The sequence below is a fragment of the Colobus angolensis genome, unplaced genomic scaffold (assembly GCF_000951035.1).
Source record: "Colobus angolensis palliatus isolate OR3802 unplaced genomic scaffold, Cang.pa_1.0 Scaffold230, whole genome shotgun sequence".
Taxonomy (NCBI): Eukaryota; Metazoa; Chordata; class Mammalia; order Primates; family Cercopithecidae; genus Colobus; species Colobus angolensis.
Window position 1 is genome coordinate 3,923,621 of NW_012115489.1, and position 18,729 is coordinate 3,942,349.

General features: G+C 42.0%; 1 protein-coding gene and 1 long non-coding RNA gene across 3 annotated transcripts in view; one reads left to right on the forward strand and one right to left on the reverse strand.

Annotated features, from left to right (window-relative positions):
- The window catches only part of EGFLAM (EGF-like, fibronectin type III and laminin G domains), a 199,156-nt gene that overhangs the window by 118,065 nt on the left and 62,362 nt on the right, over nucleotides 1-18,729 (forward strand). The gene's annotated exons all lie outside the window — the stretch shown is intronic.
- LOC105513510 lies at nucleotides 15,675-18,693 on the reverse strand. The gene is made up of 2 exons (XR_001002037.1): nucleotides 18,621-18,693; nucleotides 15,675-17,299 (listed from the first exon to the last, which is right to left on the reverse strand). It is a non-coding gene; the product is annotated as an uncharacterized LOC105513510 (long non-coding RNA).

The following is an 18,729-nucleotide window of genomic DNA, read 5'->3' on the forward strand; positions in this document are numbered from 1 at the left end:
ATTACATAGGGAAGTGTGAGAGATGTTTTGTTTTGGTTTGGTTTTTGCCATACTGTTCTCCCTATAATCTGTTTTCTTCTACAGTTTCAGTAACATACTCTTCCACTGAGCTAAGACAGACTCCCTCTGGTTCACATCAGATTTCTTTTTTTTTTTTTTTTGAGACAGAGTTTCACTCTTGTTGCCCAGGTGGGAGCACGATCTTGGCTCGCCGCAACCTCCGCCTCCCGGGTTCAAGCGATTCTCCTGCCTCAGCCTCCCTAGTAGCTGGGATTATAGGCATGTGCCACCACGCCCGGCCAATTTTGTATTTTTAGTAAAGACAGGGTTTCTCCATGTTGGTCAGGCTGGTCTCGAACTCCCGACCTCAGGTGATCTGCCCGCCTCAGCCTCCCAAAGTGCTGAGATTACAGGCCTAAGCCACCGCACCCAGATTTACTGTAGAAATCTGATTCCATGCTGTTCCCCAGCACCCTCCCATCTCACCCCTCTTTTCTTCTCTACACCTTCCTGCTTGCTTAGTACAGCTGTCGTTGGTTGTGTAAACCCGTTGTCCCATAAGTGTCCATGTGTGAGTCTGGCTTTTGCCTAGTTTTTGCTCTGAGATTTGGGCCCCTGTTTTTCATTGCCTGTCTGCCTGGAGACCAGCTACAGCATGCTAGGGTCCCTGGGTACATGCTGTTGTAGACCCACAGCCTTATCCCTGTTCGCAAGCGAGGCCTCCTCTTTGGCGGCATTGCCCCTGAATTGGCTTCAGCAGTGAGCAGAGGGGAAGCAAGTGGAGACAGAAGGTAGTGGCATGTTCTGGGGATGGCTAGGAAGCAATCAGGAAGTGCTCCAAAGTCCCCATGACTTATCAGCACTCTCTAGCAGCTTCCATACAGCTGCAGCCTCTTTCAGTCTATACCTATGAAAAGTTCTTGCCAACCTATACGCTCTTCACTGCCCCCAAACATCTGTACCTTTGCAAGGGGCAGAATCTGGCCGGCAAATCTGAGTCTGAGGTCCAGGAAAACTGTCCTCTTACCACCTTGCTGCGGGACCTCCTCAGAAAAGCCACTTAGTATCTCTGGGCCTCAGCTTACTCATCTCTAAAATGGGTACAGTAATGCCTGAGATAGGTGATATTTTCTACTTCTCAGGGTTATTTTAAGAAAACACAAGTAGAACAGAGGTTAAGGCATCTGACCACTCTTCAGGATGAAGGAGATGTTAATAGATGTTCCCTCCAGGCATAGTTACTGAAGGATGGTGTAACTGACAGAGGTAGCCGCTGGGGGTTCTGTAGCTTTTTCTTTAGACTCCAGGCCCTGAGCTCTGTTCTTGGAACGGGAAGACATCAGAATGCCAGAATTCAGAAACAGAAGTGCAAGAACAAAAACTTTCCTCACTGGGAAGTGGCAGAATGGAGGAAGCCCTATGAGTTAGGTCCAACAGAATCATTAGGATGGGGCTTGATTGTGTCGGGGAGGGAAGACTTTCCCTCTAACCACAGAGGGTTTAATAACTGAGTATATGAAATAAACGGACAGCAGGTAGAGTAAGAGGAGAAAAGGTACACACATTTCTTATACGCACAGGGGCATCCAAGGAAAAAAAAGTGAATACCCCCAAACTCAGTGGGATCTAGAAGCTTGTAGACAGGGGAGGAAGGACGTAGAGAACACAGGAGAGAGTAAATGATGAATGGGTCCTCTGAAGAATAGGTGACAGATAGCCCATGACAATCTGTCTGGGTGTGGTGTTAACCCCCAGTTTCCCCTCCAGAGATAGGAGTTAATCTTCCCTGGTAATGATATTCCGGGGAGGGGATCCCTTGGCAATTGCATTCCTTTTGGCGGATCAGTCTTCAGGCAGATAAAAGAAAGCCCCTCCCTGAATCTGCTGCTCCCCGGGTGCCCTCAGTGTGAGGCAATCAGCACAGTAAAGTGGCTTGTGTTGGGCGGACACTTCCTGAACTCCTTCAGTTGGTTGCTTAGTTTTAAAAGACTGTAGTGATCAGATGTCAGAGAATTAAAACTGCAAGTCACAAGCTCTGGTAACAATAAAATTTCATGTCGCTTACTACTTAAGCACATTCTAGACTCAGGCAAAAGGAAAAAAAAGAAAAAAAAGTCTAGAGTTACAGTATCGTGCTGCTAGCTTTGTTTGTTTTTAGTCTTCCCAAAAATAACCATTTACTTAGACAGCAGTCAGCAAATTTTTCTATAAAGGGCAAGATAGTAAATATTTTAGGATTTTTAGGCCAACTTTGCTGTCCTAGCAGGAAAGCAGTCGTACAATAAATAATTATGCATGGCTGCATTCCAATACAACTTTATTTATGCACACTGAGATTTGAATTCAAGTTTTATGTGTCACAAGAAATTATTATTCTTAAAGTTTTCCCCCAACCTCTGAAAATGTAAAAACTGCTGTTACAGAAACGGAAAGCAGGCTGGATTTGGCCCGGGAGCCATAGTTTACTGACCTCTGTACTATACTGTTGGGGTATTTTTCCCTAAATTTTCAAGAAATTGTTCAGGAAATTTGGTAAATCCCCTTTTAGATAGCAATTTTGTCAAGCTTTTAAGGAATCAATTAGCGCATACTAATGAACTTGTTCCCTTGATAGGGCTCTCTGTGATTTAATTTTCACGTAAATGTTCTTAAAGAAGAGACCTGGAGAGCCTGCAATCCAACTGCTTTGGAACAGGTTTGTGCTGGTGACATTAGAGAAAGAGAAAAAGCAAACTGAGGGAGAGGTACCTTTGCTAGGCATTTCTACAGCAGCATGGGGATAGGCCAATACCTCAGGGAGCTTCATGGCTTTGTAAATCTTTAGAACGTGAGATGAAAAAGGGAACAGGAGGAGTGATAAATAATTTATTTCACTCATAGCCTAGACAAATCTGCACTTTCAGTTTGCATTTGAGCATGAATATAACTTCAGATGTGATTTTACATTCAGGGTGTCCTCCATGGCAATCGCTCTATTGATTTGCTGATACCTCCATGCATGTAAATCTGAGCAACGTTCATTTGCACAACTTTATTGGCTCTACAGGGAATGATTCACTTTGCTGTTTAAATACCTATTAATTGCTCTTCTGAGGCCTTTGTGCATCTTACATTATAATACATTTACTTATAATCAGGACACTGATATTTTACCCCCTCTGGCTAGGTAGAGAAGAGAGAGTAAAGCGAATGATAAGGAGTTGTAAGTTTTCAAAGGAAAGGAACTCATGGTGCTCTGATTTCAGCTGGAGCATCTGCTCAATCAGTCGGCTGATATTTCATGGCCACAGAATGTGCAACTATGCACTGTTTATTCCACTCAATTGATTTTTAAACATTAATATATTGAGGTGATCTCCACACTCATATCCATGCACAAATATTCTGCCTATTTTCGCTTTGTTTCCTTTCATTTACTTTATTATCCGTTTTGTTCTCTTTCCTTCACACTCATAGTGTCATGGCTAATCTTTTCTCTTCTTTCCTTTGGAGCATTTCTTGCTTTTATATAGTTCTTCATTGGAATCATTTCTTAGCATCTAACTTCTGGAATCGTTTCAGCTCTTTGATGAAAGAGTAGGGCCACAGTTGTTGTTCAGCACAAAGAGAGGAGGTCTATGAAATCAGCTTAGCACAGTGACAGACACAGGAGGGATGCGGTGCATGCTGGTTAAGTTTCATGGATCTCGTCTGATAACGCAACCCAATATGAAACACATATGGACAAATATAAATGAGAAGCAACTGTGGGAGAAAAGATGACTTTTCTAGGGATCTCATCAGGCTCCTGGCACGAAATAGAGGCGAAAGTACTTGGATGATTTGAAGCAAGTTTAATGAGGGGAGTGTTTGCAAAAGCTTGGTCATGTGCTAATTGGGACCAGTATCCAGATGGACAAGGAGGGCCATCCTGCAAGAGCTGTGACCTTCAGACATGTGTCCCATGACAACCTCACAGGGTAGAAGTTAGGGAAACACTGTGACTCTTTTTCCTCTGTCTTCTTTCTTGCTGGTGCTTCCTAATGGGCAGGATACAAGTCCTGCCAAGCAGGTCAGCTTCCCAGGGCACAGGGCAGGATGTAGAAGGACAGAGGAATTTTAGGAATCAAGTATGAAAAGGTAATCACCAAACTGGGTTCTGGTCCAGAATCTGCCACTTGATTCCTAAAATTAGTGAGATTCCTTTTGTCTAAAGATTCGATTCCTCAAGCGTGTTCAGAGAAGAACAAGAAGGTCAGTGTAACTGGAGAAGGGAGTTCTGGGGGAGAAAAGTCGAAGGAGATGAGGTTAGAGAGGGAGGGCACAGTTGGGGGATGCTGGTTAGGGACCTGGAGCCCATTGGAACCCATTTGATTTGGCTTTTTCTCAGAGAGGGATAAGACTGGGAGGGTTGGGGGTGCTTAATCAGGGGAATGAAAAGACCTTACTAAGGTTTTAACAAAATTACTCTTAGTAGAATATAGAGGGGTAAGGGCAAAAATAGGGAAAGTAAGGAAACCATTGCAATAATTGCAAAACAGAAATGGTATTTTTGTTATCACTAAATGAAAAGGATATTGTGCTCTATAATGCTTATTGTTAGTGAAAAAATTCAGGCAACATAAAAAATATTAAAATGAAAATTATCTTTAACCTCAGCATCTAGATATAGCCACTATTAAAATTTTGGCAGATATTATCTTCCATAATTTTTTAATGCAATGATGAAATCATAGTACATATACATTTTCTGTACAACAAAATACTGTATACATATATAAATACAAATGAATATAGGCATACATCATAAAATTTAATAACAGCATATTCCATTATAAAGGTGTGCCACATTTATTGAACTAATTCCTCATTGATGGACATTTGGATTGCTTCACTGGTATAAACAAAGCTGGGCCTCTTGATGGTGACCTTACTTGTCTTTTGGTTGTCCAAGTTCATCTACCCTTCTGGTATCTTTTTGAAACAGAGTGGGCCAGCACCATTATTTCTCCCTTAGTTTCTAGTTGGATAGACTGACATACACAGCTGATCAGCAAGTGAATGGTATTCTGAACCCAAGTCTCTTACCTGCTATTTCACAAATTTAACCAATAGCCTATGTTGCACTAATCTCTTATTAACACATAATATTCATATAAACCTTTTGAGATAAAAATGTTTTTTCAAAAGGAAAAATAAGTCAGCTGCTGTAAGGCTCTATCTCTAAATCTGAGCCCCAGTTGGAATTTTTTGGTGATACTGGCTTCTAATTCCCACTGGTATGAGGAGCCAAGAGGCCTGTCTTAGAACATAGATTAGTGCTGCTTTTGAACTCTAATCCAAGCACCTACCATATTTTAAAATGTGATTATGTCTCCATTTTGGCCCCGTGGATCGTATCTCCCATCACTGATGTTGATCACAGGATCCTTAGAGAGTGCCGGGGCCTGCCAGGCACAGCTGCTCAAGAGGAAGTACCAACAGTCATCCAGCAGATGGCAGTAGTTCCCAGACTTACAGAGCCGGAAGAGCTCTTACGACTCAGTCTGGAGTCATCCGAAGTGGTTGACCTTGAGAGCAGCGCCATTAGATTGCATCAGATAGAGGGCACCTTCTATGGTTCAAAGTCCCAACCAACATGGGAGAGGGCAACTAATTTTAGATTTTTTTTCTGTTGCAACCAAACGTCCTCAAACAAAAACAGATATTTCTTCAGCGACCTTTGGCGTTTATAACATTTTATTTATAATGCTGTGTCCAAATGATGCAAAAAACTGGTACAGTACATTTCTTTCCAAAATAAAATGAAATAAAGAGCTGGCAAATTCAGAAAGAATTAGAACAATGAAAATTAGAAGAGTGGGTGATACAAACAAATTTGTCAGGCCTTTTTTTTTTTTTTTCTAACATCACTCCTGAAAACTGTTTGGGTGATGTTCAAGAAAGTAAAGAACCTAATTTCTGACTCTACATTGATTATTTCACTTGTTTAAGCACGTATTCACACAGTTTCCCAAATGTATATTTGATGCCTGTTTATGCCCAGGTAATTTCTGGGTGCTGGGGTTTTAGCAGTAAACAAGATCAATAGTGTCTCCGCCCTCATGAGGTATATCTGTGGGAGAGTCTGTGAAATAAATCTGTATCACATTAAATTATATAAATAATATCATCGGTAATGATAAATGAAAAGAGGAAAAGTAAAGGGCTAAGAGGGTGTAGAGGATAGTGGGAGCTGCTGCTTGGGATAGGCTATCAGGGAAGGCTTCTCTCAAAGAGAGATTTGAGCAGAATCCCTCTACGTGGAGGGAGTGACAAATGTGGAGGTCCTGGGGTGAGAGCCCAGAGGACACTGGAAGCTCACAGTAAGAGGCCCACATGGTGGGAACATGGTGAGTGAGAAGAATGAAAGGAAGTGAGGTCAGAAAGTTTGCCAGGGGTCAGAGCATGTCAAACCTTATAGGTCCTGACGAAGACTTTGAATCTTATTCAAAGTTAAAGTTCAAGATGTTGAAATTTTGAGCAGCAAAATGACATGGTCTGACTTATATTTTAAGCAGGATTGCTGTGGCTACAGTGGTGGAACTCAGTGGAGAGGAAGGAGAAGGAATAAGGAGGCAATTTTATATTGCTTTAAGGAGAACAGACATGAAAAGAAAAAGGTAGAATGCCAAATGGAAATCATAGAATTTTGAAACTGGAGAGTCATTGAAGAACCTAGCCGGACTTCCACAATTTTCAGATAAGGAACTGAGACACCAGGTTATGTGACTCTCTGAAGGTCTTACAGTCACCGTGAGCATTGGATTTATGGAACTCTCTAGCCAGTGATCCTTGCACTTCCTGTCTTCCTCTCCATTGCAGAGACCCCACTTACATGCGTGGTTACACCACTCTGTCCTCAGCCATTTTCTGTGGATTCCTCTTGAGAGCAGTGTGAGTGTTGCTCCCATACTCCCAAATGGGGAGTTTCTTCATGTGTTCCCTGAACTATTTCCTTATATAAGCCGGAAGTACTGGGATGTCTTTGCCTTTCTTAGTGCCTCGAGAACATTTCCTGACCAGGAACACCTGCTGTGTCCTGCTGCATGTCCCAGCCACATGTGTGAAAATCGTGCGGTTAGACTGAAGGCAGTCTGTGCAGTGACACAGTGGCCCACAGGAACCTGGTTGTAAACCCAACGGAAGTTAAGAAAGTCTGGGGATCAGTATCCCAGGCTCATTCTACTGCAGTCAGATCCCACAGGGTCTCAAGAAAAAAACAAAAAACAAAAAACAACAACAACAAAAAACGCAAACGAGTTTTTCAGTGAAAATAACCTTTTTTTTCTGAATACATAAGATTCTTTGGGGACCAAAATCACCCCCAGTTGAAATCAAGTACTCTGTTGTGCCCCCAAATGCTCAAAGGTATTTGGGGGCACAATAGAGGAGTAGCAGATATGAAGCAAAGACCCTGTGGGTCCAGGATGGTCTCCATCTCTTGACCTTAGATCTGCCCACCTCAGCCTCCCAAAGTGCTGGGATTGCAAGCATGAGCCACCATGCCTGGCCCACAATGCCTTTTCTTTTCTTGATTCTTTGCTTTTCAATAGAAATTTTAGAATCAGTTTTTCAATTCCATGAAAAATTCTGTTGGGATTTTAAAAATGAAAATATATTGAATTTTTAAAATGAAAATTATATTGTATTTATAAACTAATTTTGGAAGAACTGACATCTTTGTGATATAGAATCACTGACTTAATCACCACATTATATCTCATCTAGATTTTCTACAGAGCCTTTTAGTGTACTTTAATAATTTTCTCCATTATGGAGAAAATTCTGAAACTTAAACAGTCTAAAGTTCATCAAAATCTATTACCCTCCTCTCAAACAATAATAAAACAATAATGATGAGACAGGTTAGTTCCCTCAACCCCCTTCGTGGTTGGAAACTGGAGTGGCTTGTTTCACTCAGCTCACCACTGGCTACTCCTCGTGGAGGAAGAGTGCAGGAACCAGAAGTTCTTTATAGCTTTTGTTAGATTTATTCACAACTCTCTTATATTCAGAAGTCTGTTTAAGCTTTTTTGATCAAGATTTTTAATATCGTTCAAATCTTATCTATCCTTATGCATTTTTTGTTAGCTTGATCTATCAATTACTAAGAGGATACATAACAATTTCTCATTCTATCTCCCTACACCTCTCTCAGTTTTTTTCTTGATATGTATGTGAGGCCGTGAGATTAGGTGTATATGAGTTTAGAATCATGTTATATTCCTGGTGATTCTTTTAATCATTATTTAATAACCATCTTATCATTAATGATACTTTTTTCCCCCTTAACATTTACATTGTCCAGTAATTATATAGGTACACTAGCTTTCTCTTATCTATTGCCTGGAATATATATTGCATTCTTTTATTTTTGATGTTTCTGTATGTTATGTTTTAGATACTTTCTGGAAACAGCATGTAGCTCAAATGTATTAAATCCAATCTGACAAGCACTGTTTTTTAAATGACAAGTTTATTGCATTTATAGTTATAATGACTGACATGTATTATTTATTATTTATTTTGTGCTATTATATTTACTCTGCTTTTTCCATTTTTTATTGGAGAAGGATTTTTGTTTCTGCTGTTTTCCTATTTTCTTTATTTTTTTTTTGAGATGGAGTCTTGTTTTGTCACCAGGCTGGAATGTGGTGGCACAATCATAGCTCACTGCTACCTTGACCTCCCAGGCTCAAGTGATCCTCTTACCTCAGCCTCCCAAGTAGCTGGGACTATAGGTATGTGCCACCATGCCTGGCTAATTTCTTTTAATGTTGTTTTGTAGAGATGGGATCTTACTATGTTGCCCAGTCTGCTCTTGAGCTCCTGGTCTCAAGTGATCCTTCTGCCTCAGCCTCCCAAAGTGTTGGGGTTACAGGCATGAGCCACCACACCTGGCCCTTTTCTATTTTCTGTAGGATTGACTGTATTTTCTTAGTCCTTTCTTCCCCTGTATTAGGATGAAATTATACATTCTTTAATTTACCATCCATAAATTGTTAACTCTCAAACAGTCTAAAGTTCATCACAATCTATTACCTTCCTCTCAAACAATAATAAAACAATAATGATGAGACAGGTTAGTTCACTTGACTCCCTTCGTAGGCTGGAACTGGAGTGGCTAGTTTCACTCAGCCCACCACTGGCCAGTGCTCGCTGGAGGAGGAGTGCGGGAACCAGAGCGAATGAATGCTGGCACTGGCTGGTCACTCCTCCCTGGTGGAGCAGGCTCTGTGCGGGCCCCGCAGCAGCGTCCAAGCATGTTACCATCAATGCTCTTTCAGCTCTGCCGTCCAGAGACAGCCAAGAGCCAACCAGCTTAGTAGAGGGTCAGGGTGGCAGCCCCAGCCCTCTCGGCACCCAGGTTCTTGTCCGGTGTCCAGGAAGAATCAGGTCACACAAACTCTGTTTGAAAGGTGATGAATACACAAGACTTTATTGAGCGGTGGGTGGGTCTCAGCGGAAAGGGAGGCTGGAAAGGGGATGGGAAGGTGATCTTTCCCTGAAGCCCAGCCATCTCCTGCTAGGCCCCTCTCCAAAGCCGCAGTGTCTGAAGTTAGCCACGCCTATCCATCTATCTGTAGTCTCCAACACTCAGTTGCTTCTCTGCTCACTGTTCAGCTGCTTGTATCCTTGCTGCTGAGCCACTCGTGTTGCTCTGCCAGCTGAAGTCTTATGAGCACAGGACAGGGGCGAGGCAAGCCAAAAAGGCAACATTTGGGTGGAAAAACGGGGTCAGCTGTTTTCACTTAGGGCTGTGGTTCCAGGCCTAAGGGTGGGGTTTAGCCAGGAGTCCAGCCCTTCTGTATCAATAGGGCCTTAGCAGCTTTAGTCCAAATCAGTTCCTTCTTGTGTTACATGTTACTTTTCAGTATTTTTGTTCTACCTTGTTTAGTAACCACATTTTTTAAACTCAATGCTTGTTTAGATTTATTTACAGATTTACCACTTTCTGTGCCCACAACTCTTTGCATCTTACTCTTTCCTTCTTTGTCTTGAAATATACTTTTGAATAAATGTTTAAAGATCTGTTAGTGATAAACTGTCTCGGGCTTTGTGATCATGTCTTTGTTTTAGTCTTTCTGTTGAACAACCATTTAATTGAATATAGGCTGTGTTTTTTTTTTTTGAGGTGGCGTTTCGCTCTTGTTGCCCAGGTGGGAGTGCAATGGCATGATCTCGGCTCACCACAACCTCTGCCTCCCACGTTCAGGAGATTCTCCTACCTCAGCCTCCCAAGAAGCTGGGATTACAGGCATGCACCACCATGCCCAGCTAATTTTGTATTTTTAGTAGAGACGGGATTTCTCCATGTTGGTCAGGCTGGTCTCAAACTCCCAACCTTAGGTCATCTGCCCGCCTCGGCCTCCCAAAGTGCTGGGATTACAGGTGTTAGCCACCATGCCTGGTCTTTTTTTTTTTTTTTTTTTGTAGAGACTGGGTCTCGCTGTCACCCAGGCTGGAGGGCAGTGGCGCAATCATAGATCACTACAGCCTGGAACTCCTGAGCTAATGGGATCCTCCTGCCTCAGCTTCCCCACTGAGTAGCTGGGACTACAGGTGTGAGCTACTGTGCCTGGCTAATTAAAAAAATTTTTTTTTCTGAGAGACAGGCTCTCACCATCTTGCCCAAGCTGAATATAGGATTTTGTCTGGACGATTATTTTCTCCTAGCACTTTGTCTTTAAAGAGTGAGAAGAGAGAGTGTAAGTGTCTCTGGTGTGAACAACTCGCCCATCTGAATACCTAAAGGAGAACTGAACCATGGTTGATACTCAAATGTGAAGCCACTTTAAGGAACAGAGAAGCTCCACAGACTCAGGTGCTCATATCTTAGCTTCAGCCCTCTTGCTGTGCAGCTGTAGGAGTGTAAGTCTCCCTCCCCACTGAATTGTGAGCCACCAACAAGCTACATCTACTCTCTCTTTGCCATTTCACTTTCCCTGTTCTAGTTCCTGATTTATCAGTGCAAGGTGTGAATTGAGCCCTCTTTTTTAGGGAGCCAATTGGAGACCATACCCGTATGTCAATTTTCAGTTAGTTACCCTGTGTCTCCAAATGATTTATCTTTTCGTCTTTGCTTTTCTAGCAGATCATCCCCATAAGGACACAAACGTGTGTTCCCTACTCACAGGAAAGACTCTCCTTATGCTCACAACCTGCCACCTACCATTCCATCTCCCTGCCTTCCTTCAAGCTAGAGTTACTCTGTTTACAATCACTGTACCCACTTTTTAAAAACCTCCTATTCATTCTTCAACCCATCCCAACCTGCTCCCACCCCCAGCTACTCATATGTAAACACCAATGATCCTCCTTTTTTCTAAACATAATGTTGTCCCATAAACATATCACATGCCATTAAATTTCTTTTTAAAAAGTGCAAATGATAAGGAATGTGATATGTACAGCCAGATTATCCCACAGAAGGAGAGAGAGAGAGAACCCGCCAAAGCGCAAGCTTCCTTTTAAAGCCATATCCTCCTGATGCTACGGGAAATAGTTTTCTCTCATTAACAGTCAGTTTACAATTGCTACCAAACTCCTAGTGAAAATAACTGACTAGATACATAGACCATATCAGATTATAACTGGGGTCTTTCAACTAACGTTTATTTTGCATTTGCTGTGTGCAGAGCACCCTGCAAGATTTGGCTCGTATAGAAAACATTCACTCAATAATTTACTCACTCATCTAACAAATACGTATTGAATGCCTGCCATGTACATAGCACTGAATTCCTAATGTCAGCCACCATTTCAGCTGTTTAGAAATGTTTTAATCACCTGTCTGAATTTTACACTACCCACCCCACCTCCAGCCCTGAAGTATTGCCACAGAAGGTTGCCAGTAAATTATTATTCATTATTCTCTAAACACACAGAGGCTCCAAGCCTGAAATTTCTCACACACCATGATGGAAAGATGGCCCTGGGTTTTCCTGCTGTGTTCACAGTTGCTTCTCCCATTATGCTTTGCCTATGTATCTCCTCCATCAGCAGGTGGTAGAGAAGCAGGTGCATAACACCTTGGTCTCTGGCCATCTACTTAACTTTCCAAGGCCCCATTATCTTTAGAAAGGGAGACTCTGAGAGAGAAAGACACAGTGGCATGTGTTTGGTTGACCGGCTTATGTACTTCAAAAGGCAACACCCCACAGGGGTTACGCACTGTTTGCGCTTCTGCTGTGTGGACATGCATAAAGATAAAGGCATCTGAGAAGCTTTGAGGTGAGGGCTGTGGAAGTCACTGGGTGCCTGAGGTGCCATTCTTAGGCTGTGGTCAAATAAGAGTTTCATGAAACATGCTGAGCATAAAAGAACAACATATCTGCCTATGGCCGGTACTTAGAGCTGCTTTCCCCCACCACTCGCAACCCTACCTTCATAAAAACAAACTGCTGCATTCATTAGATTCATTCAGATTGGAAGGGACTGATTCCAGCAGATTATTTGGGGGAAAGGGAGGAGCAACAGAAGCCATCCACATCTTTGCAGCCCCTGAGTTCCTGTACTGGCTGGTGCTGAGAAGGCCTTCCTCATGCAGAACCCAACTACGAGGTAAGTCACCCAGTAGCTCTTGTGCCTCACTCACACAGCATGCACTCAGTTGCAATATTTTTTTAATTGAAATTTTTATCTTTATTTTTTATAGAGATGAAGTCTTGCTATGTTGCCCAGGCTGGTCTTGAACTCTGGGGCTCAAGCAATCTTCCCACCTCAGCTTCCCAAAGTGCTGGGATCATAGATGTGAGCTACCATGTCCAGCATCAGATTCAATATTTTCTAAGACAGGGTCTAACTGAGCTGTTTGATCCCCATGTTTCAATTAGGAATGCATTAGCTGCTGCAGCTCCAGCTATCACAAGCACCTTCACTGCCTAAGCAAATACAGAAAGCTGGGAAGTTCCAACAGGTGTCCTCGTGCATCTTAGTGACCCAAACTGGAGTCACTATGACTCTCCCTACCCCCACCCCATGAACAAAGGGGGCTTAGAAATCCAGTACTTCACTTCTGTAGTATCTACAGCAGAGGCAGGTGAGAGAGGAGGGAGCTGAGGTTGGAATATCTACCTTACCTTCCAACGTGAAGCATAGATTGTCACACCAAGGACCCTCAGAGGTCCTTGCATAATGTATAATGACTGGATGTGGTCGTTATAACATCAGGCATAGATCCTGATTCAGTCAATTTTTGGCAAGGGTAGCAGGACTGACTTTACTTGAAGCATATAGCCCAAGCCAAAGTGACTTAATGCAGAAGAGCCACTGGGAACATCAACTCCAGAAGGGGCCCTGGGTATGGATTATTTTCCAGGAACACTCTGCAGAATGACTTCCTTAATATCCTGGAAAGGTGTGGCTCCCCTTGGGCCTGAACTTTTGCTGTTAAGAACCTAGATGAATGCTGCTGACATATATTTTTATTATGCCTAAACTAACCCAAAAGTTCACTGTTTCTATTTTCCATACATTCTGTAAGTCCCTAAAATGTGTCAGGAGTGAGTGAGGTTTTGATGGTACAACAGAAACCAAAATAGATAGTGTTGATTTCCTCAAGGATTTTACAGTCTGGTGGGAGAATTGCATTTATGAAATCATCACATAAATAAGCATAAAATTACAAACTCATAATGCCACTAAAAAGGAGAGAGCTATGAGAACATACCTGACCTTATCTGGGATACAGGGAAAACATCCCTAAGAAACTGATTTTGAACAGAAGTATAAAATAATTAAAAGGTAAAAGGATGGGCAGTGAGGGATAAGATTTCTAAGCATAGAGAACAGCTTCTGCAAAGCCCTTGAGTCAGAGGAAAGGATGGTGTATCCAAAGCTTTGAAAGAAGAGCCAGTGCAGCTGGAACGTGGTAAGAAGGAATAAATTGGTGAGAGATGAGGCTCGAGCTTGCAGGGCCAAGTCATGTAGGGTCTTGGGAAGACTTTGAAGGGACTCAAGTCACAGGTCTGACCTGTCATTATTCCATCTAACCAACCAGTTCTTGAACATTTGCACTGAAAGAGATGACCCAGTTTCTGTCTATGGTTTACAGCCTCATGGAGAACCATTCTTATTCTGGTGGGTATTAGGGTTTTGAAGAGACACAATTAATGGCACTTTTTTTGCCCACTTTTGAAATCAATTGAAAAATAAAACAACACAGTCAGCAGAGGAAGATGATAAGGATGAAGATGAAGCAGATGAATCAAATGCCATTCTTATTTCTAAAATGTTGTGTCAGAAGACATAGCTCATTCTAAGAGCCAAAGTGAGCTTGCAAACTCCCTTCTGTCCAGTTCAGACTATGGGAGCTTACCTGAGGGAAAGTTTGGGTTTGCACAGGTGTCACACCTACCCAGGCTACTGTTTTCCACTGTGCTAGGAGGAGAGGGAAGGTAGGAAGAACTGAATTAATTAGTTCCAAATTGAATTCCTCCTCCCTCCCCAGTGTCCTTTTTTGTTTTTGTTTTAGTTTTTTTTTTTTTTTGGTGGGGGGGACGGAGTCTCACTGTCACCCAGGCTGGAGTGCAGAGGCACTATCTCAGCTCACTGCAACCTCCACCTCCCAGGCTCAAGCGATCCTCCCATCTCAGCCTCCTGAGTAGGTGGGATCACAGATACATGCCACTATGGCTGACTAATTTTTGTATTTTTGGTAGATATGGGTTTTCGCCATGTTGCCCAGGCTGGTCTCGAACTCCTGAGCTCAAGTAATCCACCCACTTTAGCCTCCCAAAGTACTAGTGTTACAGGTGTGAGCCACTGCCCCTGGCCCCCAAGGTCCTTTGATAGATGAGCTTCCCTCCTTCAGAAATGTGGACCTACTGCTTCCACTTAGCAGCCAGGTCACTGTCCCCACATCTGTAGGGAGGGAAAGGGGTTGGACAAGAATCCAGCAGTACTTAGGGAGACTCTGTTCTCATGATTGGAACTTCAAAAGTAGGGAATAAGTGTTCTTCCCTTGTCGTTGCTAAAAGACATTAAGAGAAGGGACTCAAAATACAACCTGGTCCTTTTCAGTGAAGATGGATTCCGATAAATGACGATGGATCACCCCCTACAGGAGAACACAATGCTACAATCCCCAAAGCATATGACTTCCATGCTGAACTAACTTCTGTTTGCTTTTTCATCCACATAAGTAAAATTCTCCAGTTGTTTCTTTTTCAAACCTTGCTTGATGTGACAGATGCCTGCAGTATGTCTAAATTAAAAGGGTGGCTTTTAGAGTCACAGAATGTTAGTGCTGGAAAGGATTTCAAGGTCATCAAGTCTAATCCTACTCCTTATTTTATTGGAAAACACAAGACCCAGAGAGATGAAGTGGCTTGCTCAAGGTCACCCAAGCCGTTTGTGTCCTCCCAATTATTGGGATTCTATGACTAGCGATATTTCCAACTACATCATGTTGATATAGCTGAGAAACTCATTATTTATAGAAAACCTGTGATGCCTTTATTAAAACAAAGCACAGGTTTTTATAAAATGAAAGTCACCCTTTTATCTGTTAACAAAAATTTGTGTTTTGTTTATTAACTTTTTTACAGTGGAATAACCCCTGAACTAGTGGTTTGATTATTCTGATCCTAATAAATGTCTCCTTTTTAATGTTCTCTTTTCCTAATTAACAAAGTGCCAAGTAGAAAGAGATAAGTTATGCACTTTAATTACAATAACCCCAGGCTACAGGGAGAATTCTTATCACTGGCTTGGACCGTACATTCTGTGCTACTTAGAAATAACATTGGTAAAAATTTCCTGTAAGCTGTGGATTTGGGATCTGAGGTGGCGGGGCAGTCAGGAAACAGAAGCAGCGAGGCTTTAGTTCCAGATTTCTTCCATCACGCTGTGCCTGGTTCTCTCTGTGCTCATTTCCTTCTTATTAAAAATGGGAAATGACTATTATCCTGGATTATTATGAGAGAGGGAATTTATGCAAAGATGACTGGGTTGCAGCAGCAGGAGCCTAGAATTCTAGATCAGCTCTGCCACTAATGAACTGCTTCTCTGGGCGAGTCTCATGGATTCTTTGAGCCTTAGTTGACTCCTCTGTAAAATGGGCTGGTTGTGTTAGCTGATCCCTGCAGTCTTTCTACAAAAGTTAAAATTACTTTGACTCTAAATCCTTGTGATTCCATATTCCTTTTCCCATTCTTCTTCCATACCCTATGTTCCCCCAAACTGAGTGAACTCAGGTTTCAAAGAAATAAGTTACGAAAAGTGTCAAAACAGAAACAATTTTTATAAATACCAAAGAACATTATTCATTGAAAAATATGTGCCTTATTTTACTTGTCAAAATGAGCAGAGAATCTAGGATTATTTCCATTCTCATTATGGTATCATTTCGTAGCAGCAGCAATGTGCTTGTGGTCCTTTTCTCTGAGGAGTTCCCTTCAGGAAACAGAATTTCCTAGAGCAGATGGAGGGGCAGTGAGAGATCTCAGCCACCTGCATTCTAACCCTTGGCTTCTCTAACTTCCAGGTTATTCTGACTGAACTGTCTTTAGATACTCGATGCAAAAAAAAAAATTGTGCAATAGAGTCTTATGGACATCGAACTAAGAATCATATTATCTGGTTCTAGAGTTAGAGCTTCCTCTAATAAGATGCATGGTCTTGATTTTAAGTCAATTGTCTTCTGTGGCCTCAATTTCCATGCTTGTGAAATGAGATTAGGCTGGATGGTGTCTAAGATTCTTTGCATTCTTAATTCTAGCTTCACTTGGGGAAAAGGACAGGATTAGTGGCAGTTTGGGGGGTCTTTGGATTGGGAGGCAGAGTCCCACCATGTTGAGCAAGGGCAGGACATAGTTCAGCACTGTGAGAGTGTCTCCTCTCACTTCTCTCAAAGGTGTTGGCCTTTGTTGAGTACATGAAGTGTTAGTGACATGGAGGAAGAGAAAGGATATGAAGAAATCTAAAATGTGGTTTCTGCCCTCAAAGGATTTACAATCCAGTTGGTAAACACAAGGGCAAGAGTCTAAGGCCAGGATCCCAGAAGATGTACACACCACCTTACACATGGGTTGACTTTATCAAGCAATGGGCATTTATGCTGATCAGAGGCACATATCCATGGCTGGGTAGCCCCATCCAGGAGAAGATGAAGGAATGTCCTACGGGTCTTGGTGGCTTCTTGCTTTGTGGAGTCACCATTTTTTCCCCAGAAGAGTCTGTTTTCTTTTTAGAATGTCGCTTGATTTTGGTCTTTTGATGGCACACATTAAACTCTGTCTCCATAGAATGCATGCCCCCTGGGAGAATATGTAGGCTGTGTGTAAGGAGATAGGAGTGGGAAAAAGATGACAATGGGAAAAAGCATTAACCAAAATCCTAGGGTAAGAACATACAAGATGCATTCAGGAGACAACTGGCAGACCAGTTTGGCTATTATATAGCTTTAAAAGAGTATTTTTGAGAAAACAACAAAAACCTGAAAACATAATTAAGATTCAGATTAAGTAACATGATGTAGTCAAAAGAGAGACCAAGGATAAAATCTAGCCCTGCCATTCCTCATCTGCCTGCCTTTGAGCAAGTTATTTAATCTCTCTGTGTCTATATCTCCACTTCGTAAAAAGGAAGTAATAATACCAATTTTATAGTATTTTGTGAGGATTAACTTAAGCAGTGTATGAACAGCTCCTGGCACACTAAGAATGATCAACATATGGTAATTTTCTCAAATTCTACGATCTTTCTACCTCCACAGTGGCTTTTTCTGCAATAGGCGATTAGGAGAGCAGTCACCGGACAGACCTTGGATTTGAGTTCAGCTCAGCCAGTTATAAAGTCTTTGATTTTAGGCAAAATACTTAACTACTCTTAACTTCAGTTTTCTTGTGTACAAAATGGGATTAGTCATACTTACCTTGTAAGATTATTGAAAAGTTTAGAAATATATCATGTTCAGCACCCAATAGTACCGGGTAAGAAGAGGAGAGGGAGTAGAATTCAATAAATCATGGTGATGGGGGGAAGAAGGAGGAAAAAAAAGGAGCTGTTTTAATTGAGAACCTTGAATTCTTGATCAAGAAGCCTAGAATTTATGTTGTAGGCAGTGGAGAGTCACTGAAGGTGATTTTTCAGATAGGAAACCATAGGATAAAGATGAAGAGAATCTTAACCTTGTTGAGAATGTGTCAATAAGGCACACAGGGCAAGGGAGAACAGCCTGGAGGGAGAGAGACCGACCTACTGAAGACAAAAGCCAGTTTGCTTTATGTATGTGCTATATAATTCTTTTACTACCAAATGGATTTCTTCTTCTGGAATCTAACAATTCTGAATGTATGAGAGAGGCAGAGATAGAAATGGAGAGCGACGGAAAGGATAGAGGGGAGAAAGAGAAAGAGAGGGGTGCCAGGAGAGAGAAAGTTCCCTTTCCGCGGGGGATGCATTCCAAGATCCCCAGTGGATACCTGAAACTGAAACTGCAGATAATACTGAACCCTATATATGCAGCAGAACTAGCATAAATTTCGTTTTCCTTCGCAGTTTCACAGATAGAAGATTTGTGCTTGCCATAGATCTTAGCAACCTCAGCATGTGATTTTTTTTTTTCTTTCCTTAATTCATCTGAGAACTTGCACCTTTTAATTTAAAAGATGCACTTCATGGCTTCTCTTTGGCATATCTGAATCCCAGAATCACTGCTCTTGCACTGTGGGGCCATTATGAAGTCAGATAATGGTTACTCGA